Source organism: Neofelis nebulosa, chromosome 15 (genome assembly GCF_028018385.1).
Source record: "Neofelis nebulosa isolate mNeoNeb1 chromosome 15, mNeoNeb1.pri, whole genome shotgun sequence".
NCBI classification, from domain to species: Eukaryota; Metazoa; Chordata; class Mammalia; order Carnivora; family Felidae; genus Neofelis; species Neofelis nebulosa.
Window position 1 is genome coordinate 6,005,118 of NC_080796.1, and position 16,224 is coordinate 6,021,341.

General features: G+C 47.4%; 1 long non-coding RNA gene across 1 annotated transcript in view; it reads left to right on the top strand.

Annotated features, from left to right (window-relative positions):
* Positions 1-5,693: 5,693 nt before the first annotated feature.
* The window catches only part of LOC131495982 (uncharacterized), a 32,853-nt gene continuing 22,322 nt past the window's right edge, over positions 5,694-16,224 (top strand). The window contains exon 1 of the long non-coding RNA XR_009254237.1: positions 5,694-6,191. This is a non-coding gene — a long non-coding RNA (uncharacterized LOC131495982). The remainder of the gene's footprint in view (positions 6,192-16,224) is intronic.

Genomic DNA, 16,224 nt, shown 5'->3' on the forward strand with positions numbered 1-16,224 from the left:
TCTTCCTAAAGAGGAAAGGGGGGACTTGGCGCGCAAGAAAGTATTCATTAAACACAAGCAGCAAGCAAAACAGCCATAGAGGTAACCGTCCTCATCCCTGTGGCTGGTAACGAAGCCTCATTACCATTCTAAGGGCTCAGTAGTTCCAGCGGGCATTTCGGTTGGTTGGGGCGATCCGCCCAATGCGGTGATATGAGGGGTAAGAGCCCTGCTGGTCCCCCCTTAAAGGCCTTGATCACTGTTTTGGCGTCCCCGATGCAGCCCCCCGGCTCCCCCGTGCGGCCGGGCTCTCTCCGACGCCCCTCTCTCCCGCAGGCCCTCCCGCCTCCTCCGATCTCCAGCGCGCGCTCGTCGCTCCCGACCGTCTCTCCGAGAAGGGGGGGTGGGAGGGACTTGCGCCTCCCGTCCCGCAGCGCCGGTCCCTCTCCCCGCCCGCCCGCCCGCGTCACCTTCCACCCCGCAAAGCGGAGCTCCGCGTCTGGGCCCCGCGGGGCCCCACCGCCGCCACCAGCCACCCGCCGGCGGCCCCGAGGACCCCGCGCCCCTGCCCGCGGCCTGGGGGCGGGACTTCCGGTCCCGCGCGCGAACGCCTTCCGGCGCCAGGCGGAAGCCGGCTCCGGGTCCGCGTTGGGGCCGGAGCGTCCCGGACGCCGGTCTCCTCAGTGGACGCGTCTTGGCCACGCCGCCGCCGCCGCCGCCGCCGCCGCCGCCGCCGCCGCGCGACGGGGAGACCTGGTAGGGCCGGGGGGGCCGGGGGGACCGGGGCGCCCCGCGCGGGCGGAGGGCGACCGAGCATGGTCGGGGCCGCGGGAGGGGTGCCGTGAGGGGCGGGGGGCCCAGCCGCGTAGCCTCGCCGCGGGTCCGTGCTGGCTTCCGGACGTGTGTGTGGGTTGGAGGGACATCGGACGCTCCGGGGACACTCGAGGTCTCCCTTCAGCCGAGTCCCCTTCGGGCTGCACTTCTTTGTCACAGGAATTTAGCAGCCCTTCCTCCGGTCGGGGGCTCGGACCCCAGGCCCCACGTACAGTCGCCCACGCCCCCGACTGAGCCAGCAGGCGCCCGCGGACCGTACTGCTGTCAGGCTGACCGCAGTTCTCGTTCTGGAACCCTCCGTGGCGCCAGAGTTTAGCTTGTGCTGCTTCCACTGCCCCGAGCGACCTCGTCAGCACGCTTGGAGCTGCGGAGAGGATCGCAGGGAGCTGTGCCTGCGCTTGTACTGGAGCCCCTGTGCGTTAGTGACTCGGTTTACCCAGTGAGGACAGTCTAGGTGCGGTTTTAGCGGATTACACCCAGTCCCTAGGATACGGGTTAGTGACTCCGTTTACTCAGTGAGGACGCTCCAGGTGCGGGTGCAGCCGATTACACCCAGTCCCTAGGGTTCGGGTTAGTGACTCGGTTTACCCAGTGAGGACCCTCCAGATGTGGGTGGAGTGGATTACACCCAGTCCCTAGGGTTCGGGTTAGTGACTCGGTTTACCCAGTGAGGACAGTCTAGGTGCGGTTTTAGCGGATTACACCCAGTCCCTAGGATCCGGGTTAGTGACTCCGTTTACCCAGTGAGGACGCTCCAGGTGCGGGTGCAGCCGATTACACCCAGTCCCTAGGGTTCGGGTTAGTGACTCGGTTTACCCAGTGAGGACGCTCCAGGTGCGGTTGCAGCCGATTACACCCAGTCCCTAGGGTTTGGGTTAGTGACTCGGTTTACCCAGTGAGGACAGTCTAGGTGCGGGTGCAGCCGATTACACCCAGTCCCTAGGGTCCGGGTTAGTGACTCGGTTTACCCAGTGAGGACCATCCAGATGCGGGTGGAGTGGATTACACCAGACCCTAGGGTTCGGGTTAGTGACTCAGTTTACCCAGTGAAGACCCTCCAGATGCTGGTGGAGTGGACTACACCCAGACCCTAGGATATGGGTTTAGTGACTCAGTTTACCCAGTGAGGACAGTCTAGGTGTGGGTGCAGCCGATTACACCCAGTCCCTAGGGTCCGGGTTAGTGACTCGGTTTACCCAGTGAGGACCATCCAGATGCGGGTGGAGTGGATTACACCAGACCCTAGGGTTCGGGTTAGTGACTCAGTTTACCCAGTGAAGACCCTCCAGATGCTGGTGGAGTGGACTACACCCAGACCCTAGGATATGGGTTTAGTGACTCAGTTTACCCAGTGAGGACAGTCTAGGTGTGGGTGCAGCCAGTTATACCCAGTCCCTAGGGTTCGGGTTAGTGACTCAGTTTACCCAGCGAGGACCCTCCAGATGCGGGTGGAGTGGATTACACCCAGTCCCTAGGGTCCGGGTTAGTGACTTGGTTTACCCAGTGAGGACCATCCAGATGGTGGTGGAGTGGATTACACCAGACCCTAGGGTTCGGGTTGGTGACTCGGTTTACCCAGTGAGGACGCTCCAGGTGCGGGTGCAGCCGATTACACCCAGTCCCTAGGGTTCGGGTTAGTGACTCGGTTTACCCAGTGAGGACGCTCCAGGTGCGGGTGCAGCCGATTACACCCAGTCCCTAGGATCCGGGTTAGTGACTCGGTTTACCCAGTGAGGACAGTCTAGGTGCGGTTTTAGCGGATTACACCCAGTCCCTAGGATACGGGTTAGTGACTCCGTTTACTCAGTGAGGACGCTCCAGGTGCGGGTGCAGCCGATTACACCCAGTCCCTAGGGTTCGGGTTAGTGACTCGGTTTACCCAGTGAGGACCCTCCAGATGTGGGTGGAGTGGATTACACCCAGTCCCTAGGGTTCGGGTTAGTGACTCAGTTTACCCAGTGAAGACCCTCCAGATGCTGGTGGAGTGGATTACACCCAGTCCCTAGGATATGGGTTTAGTGACTCAGTTTACCCAGTGAGGACAGTCTAGGTGTGGGTGCAGTGGACTATACCCAGTCCCTAGGATATGGGTTTAGTGACTCAGTTTACCCAGTGAGGAAAGTCTAGGTGTGGGTGCAGCCAGTTATACCCAGTCCCTAGGGTTTGGGTTAGTGACTCGGTTTACCCAATGAGAACAATCTAGGTGTGGGTGCAGCCGATTACACCCAGTCCCTAGGGTTCGGGTTAGTGACTCAGTTTACCCAGCGAGGACCCTCCAGATGTGGGTGGAGTGGATTACACCCAGACCCTAGGGTTCGGGTTAGTGACTCGGTTTACCTAGTGAGGACCCTCCAGATGCGGGTGGAGTGGATTACACCCAGTCCCTAGGGTCCGGGTTAGTGACTTGGTTTACCCAGTGAGGACCATCCAGATGGTGGTGGAGTGGATTACACCAGACCCTAGGGTTCGGGTTGGTGACTCGGTTTACCCAGTGAGGACAGTCTAGGTGCGGGTGCAGCCGATTACACCCAGTCCCTAGGGTTGGCTACCACAAGGCCACAGACTGTGTTGAGTGTTCCCGGAACCATGGTGTCTCACTCACAGTAAACACAGGTGGTGTCTCTAGTGGCCAGGGAGGGGCTTGTCGGCTTATTTTGTCATTACTGCAGCTCATGCTGAGTATTCTCCTCATTGTCTACACTGCATGTGATTTTTATTGGCTGCGCTTCCTAAGGACATCGTACAGCCTCTCACTTAGGTATAATTAGAGACTCCGACCTGAAAAGGCGAATTGGGTTTTGCCACAAACTGGGCACCCAGCAGGGCAGTCCTCGCACTGTCACTGTTGGAGGGGACAGCTGCCTAGAGCCTTCCTCCTCTTGGGTGCTAGACTGCGTCGGTGCAGGTTGCCCGGATACCAGGTTCTGTGGTCTGACTTGCACTAAGTGAACTAGAATGTTCTGTGTTTGTTGGTGCCTCAGTGTATTGGCTGACTTGTAAATCCCTCCCCCCCCTCCCCCCCCCCCGCCCCCCGGCTTTATCAGGTGTAATTGACAGACAAGAACTGTGTGTATTCTAGGCGCACCGTGTGGTACACATTTTGATGTACATTGTGACATGATGGTCACAATGAAGCTGATGACACATAGTGACCAGTACCTAGCCGTCTTAAGATCTACCTCGTCCAGATCTCAGATCACAGTGTTAGTAACGCTTATGAACTCTTGATGGACTTGAAAATTTGTACTTGAGTTGGGTGTAATCTCCTTATATTTAGGGACATAGCTGATATTTACAGGTGGAGAGCAGTGTCTAGAAATAAACAGTGCTTCAACATGTAATTAAGTATAGTGGGTAATTTCTCAACTAGAAAATGGTAAAATGGCCTGATCTTTATAGTTATTGTGTTGATTGCTGTGTGGATTTCTCTGTATATCTTCATTTAATCTGTTTCTTTAAGTTAGACAGTGTTCCTTTTCTGATAAGGCTTGTTCCGAATTGTCCATAAAATCTTGGTTTAAGAAATGTATTCCTCCCCCTTCGCTTGGTTTTTGGGAGATAAAACAGTTGGGAAAGTATGCAGGTCTTTAGACTTTAGTTTGCGGTTGAGGAAGTGCTTGTTTTTGAAACACAAGAGCCCGCCCTCTCTGGCAACTGTCTAGTTATATGTCTGAATGATATATTTGAAATTGGATTGCTGTGTGTTCTGGATAATCTCTGGGATTTTTCTTTGTTCTAATCGTTGAGTAAAATTTTAAGTTTTCTGTAGATGAACCCAAGTGTTGTTCTGTAGGATTGTGATACATTTTACACTTTAACCAATAGTGGAAATTTTAACAGGGCTGGGCAAATTACTAGTTATTCTTAACAGATTTATTACTTATTTTTGTTTCTGCGATGGCAAAATGCGTAGCTGTGCGACGGGAGAACTACTAAGACAGTGATGGCCCGGGCTGTTTTTATTTTCACGTATTTACACATTGCTTTCCATAGTCACCTGTTTGTAATATGTGCAGTAATTTGCTATATTGGGATTTTGGGCTCTGTGCTCCCTGACTGTCAACTTTATAATTACATAGTCTGCTCTCTGTTACCCGTATACCCCATTACAAGGGCACCCCCTGCCGTTTGATGGTATTGATGAAAGGACAGTGTTGATCTGCAGACCTACTGTCCAGCTGCAGGGCCTGTGACGCATGCTGGCTGTCACCAAGATTAGCTGAGGCATCATCAGCCTCTTCTTTTAGTAGGACTTTCTGCCCTTTCTGTGCTGCTGAGTGAGACCTTTTCTCTCAGTGACTGAGATGACGTTGGCCTCAGCCAAAAGGGCTGTCGGTATAGCCTAGTTCGTTCTGCTGACCTTGATCCCATAAATCTTGGCAAATTTTTTGCCCTCCTGACATGCAGTTATGGCTGTGAACCATTTGTTTACATTGTTATTGTTTGAAAAACAGTTTAAATACTAAATCATGATTGGATTATATAACTGGACTACACTTACTTTTGCTTGGAGCGAGGCATCACATTAAATTCTACAGGAACCATTCTATTGAAGTGATACAGTTGCAAATACTACAGAAAATACACTGATTGTCATTAGTCTTTGTTCTTGTTATGAGTTTTGTTTGTTGGTTTGTTTTAGTTTGAGATCCTCATGAAAAGAAACTGTCCAGTAGGAGATGGGGGGGGAGGGGATGTTAGGAGGTGATGGTGGGGGCTTTCTGCAGTGGTTTACACCTGCACGTTGTAACAACTGCACGTTGTTTACAGTTATCAGTGCTTGGTGGTAATAAAAAGAAGAAGGACGTAGTTGGCTTTATCATTGTTTTAAAATACAGACAGTGCTCTCCTTTATTGCCTGCGGGGCGTAGAGAGAGAAATTCCTCCTGCCGCTCCCACCTGCCTGCGAGAGAACGACCTGGCAAAGGCTCTTGAAGTTGGAAAGTTTACGTGGTCACTGGGAATCGTGGAGAGGCTTGAGGGAAGGATTGAAATGTGAATAAAGAAACAAACATTGAGGTTTATTTTAGCATTGGTATTTTTCGTGGACATTGACGGGAACACTGCGCATACAAGAAGACCAAGCACCGCGTACGAGTGACCTCGTCTTAGTTAAAGCGGAGATGATAGGGCCGACCCGGGAAGTGATGCATTGTCAGGTTCTAGACTTTCCCACAAGAACTAGTGACCACACAGGTAAGAAGTATCGGAGTCAACACCGAACATTTCAGACCTAGGCAGTGACTATTGACTTGGTCTTTCTTTCCTGACAAACAGTTACTGGTTCCAGTTTGCTCGGTGCTCCAGCTGGAAAGTACCTTGGGAGATACTCTGACGGCACTCCTTGGAGCATGGTGAATGTTGACCAGCCACGACAGGTGGGCTTCAACTTCCAGACCTCTGTAGCCTCTGCAGGCTCTTATCATCCTGACAGGGGTTGTAATGCCTGTGTCAGCCTGTGCTTGTGACTTAACACGTTTTCATTTGATCTCAGAATAAGCCGGTCAGCTTGCGTCCATTCAAGTCACCTCTTTTTTTTTTTTTTTTTTTTTTTCTCTTGGCGGATCGGAGTTTTCTTTCACACCTGCCGGCTCAGAGGAGATCCTTCTCCAGAGATCTGAGCCCTGAGCACCACATGGGGGACAGTTTATCGTGCGTTACTTCCGCATTCCTCACTAGTAGTAATTTGGCGCCCAAGGCAAGCAGGGCAGGAGGAAGAACCCGGAAGAGGAGTGTCTAAGCTAGGAACTAGAGTCCTGTTAGTCCCGTCCTCTTATGGTGCAGAACTTTACTTAATTTTCCCAACATTCCCCCCTTGGATGCTGTTTTAAAAACATCTTTTTTAGTAGGCATCACCCCTTAGCTCTAGGGGTTGGTACTCTCGGATGGCTAAGATGCGTGTTGCAGTTTCCAGGTAATGTTGAGGGACCTGGTCAGGGTTTGTATAGTGTCCGCCACAAATGCAGGCCCGTTGTCACTGTGTATGGTTAAGGGCAGACCAAACCGAGGCATCATTTCACGTAGAAGAGCTTTGGCCACCTCACGACTTCGCGCCGTCCTGGTCGGGAAGGCCTTGACCCATCCTCAGTACGCGCAGATTATTACGAGGAGGTACCTGAATCCTTTGCTTGGTTTTATATCTGTCAAGTCCACCTCCAAGTCTTGGAAAGGGGTGGGTTTCTGGTAACCGTCAGACCAGGTTTAGGGAGGATATGGTTTGCATACTTAGAGATTGATGAATTAACCAGGCCCCAAGTACATAATAAAGCACGAAAGTCTTTATCTGTTGATGGGTCTACAGTGAGAATAGTCTTGGCATGCAATGGTTGGGGGGAATCCATCCCATTTTCTAGTTGTTTAAATAATCATATGCCCACGGGGTCTTATTATTATCCCCACAGAAGATTGTCTGTACATGAAGTACTGTGACAATTTTTCTGAAGTTTACCTCAAGTTGTGTAGGTTAGGCAAACAACAACCATTTAAAGGCAGTCGGAGCTAGAATTTAACATCCATAACTGTGCGCTGTTGAAACATAGTTTTTCCCTCTAAAAACCCTCATTTCCAGAGATGGCCAAATCAAGACCAATGCATTTGTAGAACAAGTCACGTCTTAAGAAACCTGGCCTAATTATTTACATAAGCTCAGCAAGAATAGCGATTGATCCTGAGGATCTGTTAAAAGTTTGCTTTCCTGGAACCTTTTATAAGGAAACTCCAGATTGAACTTTTAGTAGCCTCTCCAGGCCAGAAGCCAAGCCAAATACTTGCCATCAGACAGGCCTGCAATACCTGTGGAACTGGGTGAATTCCTCTTCACAAGGTCCCCAAGATATCCTGAGGTTCCTGCACCTGCCAGGAAGTGACCTTCTTTACCGCTGAGAACTGTGTAAGCAAGGTATCCGGCCAACATTTCCAAGGGCCTTTATGAAGTCAACGCTTAATCTGTAGTCCTTAGTTATCAAAAAAAGCAGAACAGCATCCTTTTTAGGAACACTTAACCTGTTCTGTAATAAATGCCTTGTTAACCCCTCGGGTAAGACTGTCTTTGTACTTTTAGGATCCCTGTACTTTCCGTTTAGGATCCCTGCTTGAAAAGGACTTCCTCCCTGGTCTGTTCACTCAGCTTTATGTTGGTTGATGTTTCAAGAGTCTAGGTTTTTCATAACCCTTTTTTAAGGGGGTGAGCAAAGCTTAGAAGAGTCTGACTGATGTAGAATAATAACTGGTAATTTTTGTATAAATATTTACAGAGTGCTTTTCTTATATCGTCATTTGGTCCTGAGGCAGGATTGAATGTCAGGGACAGAAACCCTGAGCTTCAGGAAGGTTAGGTGACCAGCCCGGTGATGTCTTCTGGAATGAGGTGCTGGACCTGGGGTGCGATCCCAGGTCTTTATGTGGACTCACCCGTTCAATTGCGTCTCAACTCTTGGGCCCTTATACATCAGGTATTTTTAAATGTATCTTGGAGCCCCTTTGGCTTTCTCATTTCTTCTCCCTTGTCACCAAACTAACTTGTCTCCGGGGAAATAAGTTGCTGACTCAGCTTAATTGTTCTCTTCTGCAATCAAAGTCCTATCATCGAGGGATTAGCGTGAACCTGTAGCACTCATGTAATGCAGTCTTCTGCCTGATCTGGATACTCTCATAACCCTTTCCTTCCCAGAGTATCTATGGCCCTTGCAGGAATACTTAGAGTAACAAGGTGTTCACTTTCTGGTGTAGCCTTGGTTCATTGTTGGGTTATTCTTTTCCTTGTAACAGGTCCAAATTGCCTGTTGTGGTTTTTATTTATTTATTTTCTTTAATTTATTTAAAAAAATTTTTTTTTACATTTATTTATTTTTTTGAGACAGAGAGAGACAGAGCATGAACAGGGGAGGAGCAGAGAGAGAGGGAGACACAGAATCAGAAGCAGGCTCCAGGCTCTGAGCTGTCAGCACAGAGCCCGACGCGGGGCTCGAACTCACGGACCGTGAGATCGTGACCTGAGCCGAAGTCAGACACTCAACCGACCAAGCCACCCAGGCGCCCCTGTCCACACTATTTTAGATGTCTGATCAAGGCAGCAAATATGGGGGCTTTTCCTTCCTGTAGGGTGGACACCTACTGTCATATTATTGCACATTCAATACTATTGAGGTTTAAAATTACATTCACATTTAAGCAGACGCATCTAGCTCTTATATTAAGCATTTGGTAAACCACAGCTCCCAAAATTATATGGGAAATCTGTTAATCTGCTCTCTCTACCTGTACAGCTGGTTTTTGAACTCATCTACAAGACTTTACGTTTATTCCTGTTAACTTTGATCCTGGCTGGGCTTCAGAAGCTCAGCATTTCAGCTTGTAGTGATCTGTTTTTGTTCCGTTTTCTAACACACTTATCCTTTTCAGCTTTTATGTTTATAATGCTTATCCCTTAAAGCTTGGTTGAGTCAGGGCTGGCTTTCATTATAGCTAAGTAGCTAATGCTCCTTGTGAGGCTTTGCGGCAGATCACCTACGGGTAATTTTATACCAGGTTTTCCGTGGAGAAGTGTGACAAGTGATAGTTCTCTGGATCTGGTACCCTTATTCCCTGGAAGACCCTAGAATTACTTATAGGCCAACCCAGAGTTGTGTCGGATTTTCCGCTCCCTACCACTCACTTTCACACGCATGTCTCCAAAGAATAGAGAAAACCAATTGCTGGAATTGTGTTCCTAGGCACCTGGCTCTCTCCTACCCCTCCAGACTGGATGTTACCACTTAAACCTAGAATAGTTGAAACCTTGATTCAAAGAAAGCCTCTGGGACCTGCCATTTCTTATGTTAATGATTTTGCTTGAAGTTCATCTTTCAACTATGTATGAACTCTTACCCAGCTGCCATGAGCTGTAAAAAAGATTTTAAGAAAAGATTTATAGAGGGAAATGATAATAAATGTTCTTGGAAACTACACTTGCCAGTGGCCTCAGTCCATTATTGTAATCGAGATATACAGTTGTAGCTATGGGTTATGTGGAGATCGACATAGATTGTATGTAGAGATTATTTTCATTTTTAGTCAATGTGAAACCTTCAAATCCCAAACTAGTAATCTCTCATAGACAGCGTTTTTAAGCTTTAGTTCAAATCTTAGTTTTTTATCTCCATACTTTTAACATTACGGTGGCTTATAGCTAAGTCTGGATTTGAGGAAAGTCTATCAGTTGTGAGATTAATTCTGTATGTATTAGATGGCATATGGGGAGGGAGACATGAAATAACTGAGTTTTTATTGAGTCAGCAACAGGACGGCAGAGGAGTGGCTCAGGATGCCTGGCTTCTAGAAGTGGCTGTGCTGCTCATGCGCTGTGGCCGGGCGAGGGGCCTGTTCCGGTAACGGGGTAGGTACATCCCTCTCAGCCTCCGTTGCTTAATTCCTACTGTGGTAAGTCCTTTTCTGAAGCTAGACATGGCTGTGATCTGTGGCCTCCGGGCCCCTTTCCAGCTCTGATATTCTGGAGCTGTCCGGTCCAGTCGTGACCAGTCACAGGTGGCCACACGGAACCTCACTGCACGTGCCCAGATGCCACATGTGGCCGTGGTTATCACACCAGAGGGTGTGGGTAAGTGTCCTGGTGGACGCTGTTCTAGAGCCTGCCCTGTGTAAAGCCAGGGACAGATCCCAGTAGCACAATTTAATGTGGAAAATGGGCTCTTTAGGAGAGTCTGTGTCTGGTGCACAAGGGCAGTTGCCTCAGTGACGGCTGGGTTCTTTCATTGACACGTAATCACTGCCGGGTGCCTTCACCAGCAGGTGCGAGTAGTTGCACAGACAGACACAGTGTGCTGGAGGGTTTAGACGTCCTACGCACTTGGTTTGCACAGCCCTTTCTTGTATCTGTCGTACCACAGAGGACAGGGGACTCGGGAACTGCCCCTCTGTTGTGAGATCTCTGTTTCTGTGAAATGGCTTCGGAGGGCCAGTGACAGCTGCTTTTGAACAAATGCATTACATCTGTGTCCAGAGTGTGGACAAGAGTGCTGTCTGTGTTAGGGGAATTTGGCTAAACAGGTATCTTTAGACCAGTGATTTTTAACCTGTCAGATCCAACACTCTATTTTTATAACAGGTATTTTACAGTTCCTCCTTTACCATCCTGAAATGAATTCATAGGCATACTGTAACTACTTACAAATCTGATGGCAAAGAAATGAACACAATTTCTAACTATGATATAAAGGAGGAATAAAAATAAAATCATTAAAAAATGATTAAAAATATTTTTAATACGCGTGTGTTCGATACATTCCAGATGGTCAGCGTTTTGTGTCTGTGTCTAGAATTACTGTGGATGAGACGGTTACAAATGCACACTTGTGCGGGTGGGTTGTACTTAACGTATGTGCTGCCATTGAGGTGATTTTCCAAAATGGCGAATAATTTGGTAAAATGCAGAGAATAGTTAGGTATGGTCTTGCCTTGGCTTCAAAGCAGTTTTATTTTGGGAAAATTTGGTGATTATTAAAAGTGTGAAAAAGATAATTTGTATTTTTTTTTAATGTTTTTATTTATTTTTGAGACAGAGACCGAGCATGAGCAGTGGAGAGAGGGAGACACAGAATCTGAAGCAGGCTCTAGGCTCTGAGCTGTCAGCACAGAGTCTGATGGGGGGCTTGAACCCACGGACTGTGAGATCATGACCTGAGCTGAAGTCGGATGTGTAACTGACTGAGCCACCCAGGCACCCCAAGATAATTTGTATTTTTATGTTACGTGGTGTTACACTCGAGGCTTAGGTAATTTAGACATGCTTTGCATCCACATGTATTTCTGGTGGGTTATTAAAAACGCAGAGGGACGCCCGGGTGGCTGAGTCGGTTGAGCGTCCGACTCTTGATTTTGGCTCAGGTCATGACCCTGGGGTCGTAGGATTGAGTCCTGAGTCGGGCTTTGTGCTGGGATTCTCTCTCTCTTCCTCTGTCCCTGTGCCCCACTTGCGCATGCTCTCTCTTAAAAAAAAAAAAAAAAAAAAAAAAGACAAAGTCCAGCGTCAGTATTAAAGAATATTGTGATTTATTAGTCATACCTGCCATAGATAGAATGAGGACGTCTGGGTAGGACTTGCCGTGTATTCTGCCTCTGTTCAGTGGATCCTGACACCTCCCCCGCAGGGGCTGTGGAAAGATGCTGGAGAGGGTTTTGGTTGTCATAGTGATGGGTGTAGGTGTGTGTAGTTAGCACTTAAGATTTGGGAACCAGGGATGCTTTGGACAGCTGTACACAATGGGAAAATATCCCGTCCAAAAATCTTGCTGTCCTCATTGAGGAACACTGTCCAGCTTGGAGAGGAGTCTAATTATGGTAACCGTTCTGCGCAGGATGGTCACTGGGACTTAAACAGAGACCAGATCTCTCTTTGTTGGGGATATTGTTATGGGTATCTTGACATTGAGTGGGGTATGGTACCATATGGTCTTCAGGGTTTTTTCTGGCTGTGTGATTGCCTGAGTTAAGTCAGGGGTCAGGAGACTGCACCCCTCAGGCTAAGTGTGTCCTGTTGTAGTAAATAAAGTTTTATTAGAACACGGTTCTGCTCATTCATTTATATATTGTCATTGGCTGCTTTGGGGCTACAGTGGCAGAGTCAGGTAGTTGCCGTGGAGATGTTTTGGCCTGCAAAGCCTGAATACTGCTGGCCTCTTTACAGGAAAAGTTTCTAGATGTAGCACGTATCAGGAATGTTTTTTGAATGACACCAGTGTGTGAATTGATGTTACTAAGTATGTGATTCTTAGATCTTTAGTAGTTTTCTGTGTGTAGTGATTCTGAAGTCTTTTCTGTGTCCCTGTAGCACTGAAGACTAGCCACGAGACAGACCGACAGTAAAACTTGGAGCAGAATTCTCGGCTTGAATTTGCAGATGTCACTAAGTAGTCCAAGGTCTGTGCCAATTTCGTGTGGCTCTTCAGCTTTGGGAGTGGGCTGGTCGTTGATTTCCTCGCAATGGTGATATACAAACTGGTAGTTAGGAAATACCTTCAAAGCCAGGACAATGAGAAAAAAGTTGCATCTCACAATCTTGTGAAATCAGCTCTGGAACCTAAAAATTCCATGTAGGGAACGTCACTGTTCTTTCCCCTCCTATGGATTTTAATAAAGAAAAGTTGGCATTGTGCAGAAGGTACTAACAAAATAACCTTCTGAGCACTTAAAATATTAAAATGCTTTAATATTTTAAAGAGGTTACAAGAAACAGACATCTGTTAACCCTAACTTAAAAAAGACAGAAAAGGGGCACCTGGGTGGCTTAGTCGACTGAGTGTCCGAGTATGGCTCAGGGCATGATCTCATGGTTCACGGGTTCGATCCCCGCGTCGGGCTCTGTGCTGACAGCTCGGAGCCTGGAGCCTGCTTCGGATTCTGTGTCTCCCTCTCTCTCTGCCCCTCCCCGCTCCCATTCTGTCTCTCTCTCTCAAAAATAAACATTAAAAAACCAAGCAAGAAAGAAAAATAAATACCTGTTTGAGTCTTTTGGTATATATTAGGGTTCTCCCTAATATATATTTCTCCAGAGAAACAGCCAATATGGTGTATGTGTGTGTGTGTTTTAAAAGAGATTGATTTTAAGGAATTGGCTCGTGAAATTGTGGGGAGTAGTAAATCCAGAATTTGTAGGGCACACTAACAGGCTGGAAGGTCGGGCAGGAGTTGGTGCTAAAGTTTTGAGGCAGAATTCTTTTTTCTCTGAGAAACCTGTTTTTGTTCTCAGAGCCTACAACTGCTTACATGAGTCCCACCCACACAATCCAGGGTAATCTCCTTTATTTGAAGTCAATTTAGATATTAGTCACATCTACAGAATACTTGAACTGCAACCCTAGATTCATGTTTGATTAACTTAGCTGTATCCCAACCAAGTTGACCCATAAGACCAGCTATCAGTACTACAAACACATTTTGGTACATTAAAATATGTGGTGTATAAAGTATTACATAGTGAGTACTCATTAAGGAAGTGTCTATATTTGTAGACCAGTAGTCTCTGAGGGATTACCTGGGTCTTCATTCATGTGTCAAATAAAGACTAAAAAATGGACAATTTAATCAACCTTTGAAATTGGAAAGTTCTCTCTTTTGTGTGTGTGGTTTTTGTATGTTGTGTATTTAAATGTAGGGTGCCTGGAATAATTTAAAAATTTTATAGCAATTTTTTTTGTTTTTTAATAAGTTAATGTTGTTGCTAACTCTTTTGTATAAAAAATTCTTAGAGTTGGGAATTAGTCTTGAGCTTGTTAGTGAAATTCTCTTCATTTGTGGTTGGGAAACTGGTCCCAGGAAGATGGAGTGATTTTGCCCAGGTAACACGGTGAATAAAAGAACCATCTTTAGAAGCCAGATCTGGTTTCCAATCCAGTGCCCTTTCTACTGAGAGTGATTACAGTTTAAGTGATGCTAGTTAAGGGGTTTTCTGAAGAGGGGGTGATTTTGAGTGTGTACTTCAGGGACTGAGTATGAACTGATAGTTACCAGAACGGAGGCGACACTCAGGCCGTTCTCCGGCCCTGGGGGGAGGGTGGATGGAGAGAAGTGGGTGTGTCATAACGGGTGTACAGGCGGACCCCAAATCCACGAAGGGCACTGTGCTACCCGTGAGGCTCGGAGAGGTTTTACAAGTACAAGCTAGCCATTGGTTGGTTCACAGGGGATATTCCAGAGGACCTTGAAGTAGAGAGAACATGTGGCCTGAAAGACCTCACTGAGGGAGCTTTCCTTCGCGAGGACCGTCAGAGAGCAGAGGAACAGGGAGCTGTGGGGACCCTGCTCCTCTCTGTAAGGGGCGCAGAGCAGGGACTTGCAAGTCCCCTGGAAGGGAATTTGAAGGGTTCCACGGGGCATAGAGAAGACGTTGGAGGGTGTAAATGGATTCTTGAGAAGGTTGCCAGGTTTGAGGCATAACCTGAGTTTACTTCCTTACCTGCAAAATGAGCATAATAATTCCCAGGGCACTAAGTCGTTAGAGGGAGTGAAGGAGATGATGTATGTACTGCTTATTAGCACAATGCCCGGCGCGTAGGACTCCAAAGTGATGGCTTTTTTATACTACATCGTGGCAGCTGCCTGAGGGTCTTATCAGGAGGTGTTGCTGGAGTGAGATCCTTTTTTTCATTCCCCTTTCGCTTATTCTAGCTACTCTATGCCACCCTGCAGTTCTGCAGTGTGGGTTCTTTCTTCAGGCAGGTGCACGTCCCTGACTACGCGGAGTACTTTCTTACCGCTGCCGCACTCTTACGCACTTTGTGGGGGGGTTGTATTTCAATTGCAAGTTTAATTTCATCAAATTGAAAAGATGTACTTAAATATGGCACTGTTCCCAATTAATTTTACTTTTTTTTTTTTTTTTTTTTTTGCACTTTGGAATATAACTACAAAGATAACAGTTGGAAAAGGGGAACGAAAGTCCAGGATTTTGAAGTAACTTCTCCCTTTCCTCTTCAAAGGGTCATTTCCTTCAGGTTGTAAGTAAAAAACAAAATGAAATATGTATATCTTTTAATGTTTATTTATTTTTGAGAGAGACAGAGACAGAATGTGAGTGGGTTAGGGGCAGAGAGAGAGAGGGAGACACAGAATCACAAGCAGGCTCCAGGCTCTGAGCTGTCAGCACAGAGCCCGGCGCGGGGCTCGAACTCACGAACCGTGAGATCGTGACCTGAGCTGAAGTCAGACGCTTAACCAGCTGAGCCACCCAGGCGCTCCAAAATGGAAATACTTCAATGGATGCCAACTCCAAAAAGAAGGGACTTAAAAGACATTTTCTGTGGTATTTGCTTCTTAAGATACAGAAGCACTTCAGGCTATAGACTCAGCAGTAATTAAATAACAGATTTGTTTCATTGTATGGGATCAAATATGAGATTACTAGATCTGAGGCATAGCGTATCTGCCCCAACTTTATTGCGTAATTATTTCTGAACTGGACCTGGGAACATTTCACTGTATTCAGAACATTGGTAGGATTTGCTTTTGACTCCGAGTAACTTGATGTGTTTAGTTAAAATTTCAAGCAGCCTTTGTGACATTTGAAGATCTGTTGATAAGGGCTCTGTCTGCAACCCGTGGGGCTGGAAGAGAGCTCTCAGCACAGGTTTGTAGGCTGGGTTTAAATTTAAGTTGAGAAATTTGTGTGTGTCTACATTCACAAGCAAAAAGAGTTTGGGGGCGCCTGGGTGGCTCAGTCGATTAAGTGTCTGACTTTGGCTCAGGTCATGATCTCGCAGTTTGTGACTTCAAGCCCAGGTTCGGGCTCTGTGCTGACAGCTCGGAGCCTGGAGCCTGCTTCGGATTCTGTGTCTCCCTCTCTGTCTGCCTCTCCCCTGCTCATTCTCTGTCGCTCTCTCTTTCAAAAATATATAAAACATTAAAAAAAGTTTGGAAAAG